At 43.0% G+C, this 2,500-nt stretch overlaps 1 protein-coding gene across 1 annotated transcript in view; it reads left to right on the top strand.

Annotated features, from left to right (window-relative positions):
• cacna1ab (calcium channel, voltage-dependent, P/Q type, alpha 1A subunit, b) overlaps window positions 1-2,500 on the top strand; it is a 59,833-nt gene that overhangs the window by 27,002 nt on the left and 30,331 nt on the right.

The raw sequence follows: 2,500 nt of genomic DNA, 5'->3' as shown, positions 1-2,500 counted from the left end.
TGTGTGGTGTGGTGCCTATACTGTATGTACGTGAGTATGTTGTATTATAAAGACAATCATTTCTTCAAATTGTTGAATTTGCCATAAAATATTTATGATAATTGTAAAAGGAGGCAACTGTATGTGAGCTAATCACTTTGCTGGTGGCCTGCCATGTTTTCCGGGTCTTTCTATACGGTTTGTGGCGTAGAGAGAACCAGTGACTCTAAACTGACTTTGCTGTCCATCCAGTGTGGAGATTCAAATTCACCATCTCACACCTCAACAGACAAAAAAATGTTAAACTTGAAAATCCAACACTCGATTTCCATCGTTCTTATGTGGCAGTGTCACTTTCCCTTTCCTAGTACTGATATTAGTGTATCTGTTGATGTAGTCCCGGGGCTTCATATAGAACCACAATTCAGAATGATCAAGTAGCTGTAAATAGTATTTTAGCCAATGGTCAGTAGTCAGTGTACCACTCCCACACACAAAATGCAGTTGCAGTTGTAATTGCATTGTGTTTGTGTTGTATGTATGTTTGTGTGTGTGTGTGTGTGTGTGTGTGTGTGTGTGTGTGTGTGTGTGTGTGTGTGTGTGTGTGTGTGTGTGTGTGTGTGTGTGTGTGTGTGTGTGTGCACGTACGCAAACGCCTTGTGCATCATTAACTTTGAACTTTTTAACACAGTGACCGTTGTGTATAACAACTTTGGCTAGTTATTGTGGGTGTTCTCAATGTGATCTATTGTATCTGTGTAAATATTACTGTGCTGAACCTCTCAGTCTGCCCCAGTGGAAATAAGCAGCCACAAATGAAGCACTACTTGGTCATGTAGCGTAACATTGCTAACAGAATTCATTAAGAAAAAAATCATATATATATATATATGTATGTAGCTTAAGTAAGAATTTATGGTACTTAATTACAGTACATGGCTCACTGAACGTTGTTTTATGAATACGATTTATTTTCAAACTGTAATACTCTGGAAAAAATAATGTCAAAATAAGAGGCTTTGATCTGAAATATCGGGCTCAGAACCTTGGGGTGGTCTGACAGAATCAAGCAAAATCAAGTTGTGTTTGACAGATTCTGTCTGTTGTTGACTGTATCCATAACGACTATTATTCCTGTTTTATCTTTTCACATGCTTTCTTTATTCCTCTGCTTTGTTGGCGCCCCTCCCCCTTCCCCACTTATAAATCCATCCAATCGAAAAAACAAACAAACAAAATGCACTATGAAAAAACATCATGTTGTTCCATCCATGACCTGGCTCCATGTGTCTCCATGCCAACCGACGCACCCCTTCCCCAAAACAACAACTACAACAACAACGTCAACAACAATGAAATTCACTTGCACCCACTCACAAAATCACAACAAATAAACAAACAAACAAATGCATCCATCTACTGCCCCCACATGTAGAATGCGGTTGGTTTGTAATTTCTATCTCAAGCTGTAATGCATCCATTCACCACCCCTGTTCCTCATACCCTTCATCTCTCTCTATCTCTCTCTCTCTCTCTCTCCCTCTCTGTCTCTCTCTCTCTCTCCCTCTCTGTCTCTTTCTCTCTCTCTCACGCGAGTCACTCTCGCCCTGTCTTTGGCTGGATCTGAATACTCTGAAAGTTACATCTGACATGAGACCAAGTTGCAGTAGCTGCCTAGCTTGTTAGCATGCTCTCGTTCTCCTGCACTAAGCTTCACTCCAGAGTCCAGACAGCTGGAGCTGGAGCCCAGTCTAGACCGACGGAGAGTCTGCTAGCTCGTTTTCAGCAGTGCAAAAGTTCTGTTTTGAAGTCAATCAAGGGCATTGGGTTGTCCGTGCAGAGTGTTAACTTTATGAAGGTCTCGAGCCCGCCCTCTGTCTTTCTGTCTCTCTCTCTCTCTCTCTCCCTCTTTCTCTCTTCCTCTCTCCCCCCTGCTTCCCTTCGATGCATGTGCCTCAGTGTACTGAGCCCTGAGTTCTGAGTGCCTGAGAACTAGGGTTCCCCATACCGCCACATACACAATGAAATATAAACACAAACACACCTATATCGACAATGACTCTACATATATCTGATTACGTTTTACATCACATTATTGCACCTGAAGAACATGGGCCAACATCCATGGTCGGGCTGTTTACGTATGCACTTTTCTTTCTATATCTTTCTATACCACACATCTCTGCCCTGATTGGTCAGTTGAGACTGAATAGTACACACACACACACACACCAACACAAATGTAAACTCACATAGCCGTACACACTGGCGGTGTTGCTATGTCATTTCCTGAATGCCATGCACTTGAGCTCGAGTTGCATGAGGACCCCCCCCCCCCCCTTTCTCCTCTCCTTCTCTTTCCTCTCTCCATCTCTCTCTCTCTTCCTCAACTCCCTCTCTCAACCCATCTGCTTATGCCACTGCTTGTTGCAGTGCCTTTGCTTGTCCGCTAGAGGGCGCTGAGTGTTTCTCAGTGCTATTTTTACACTTGGATGGGGAAGTGACGCTCATGAAATGGACT

The sequence above is a fragment of the Alosa sapidissima genome, chromosome 9 (assembly GCF_018492685.1).
Source record: "Alosa sapidissima isolate fAloSap1 chromosome 9, fAloSap1.pri, whole genome shotgun sequence".
Lineage (NCBI taxonomy): Eukaryota > Metazoa > Chordata > Actinopteri > Clupeiformes > Clupeidae > Alosa > Alosa sapidissima.
This window is presented reverse-complemented; position numbering and strand designations above follow the sequence as displayed.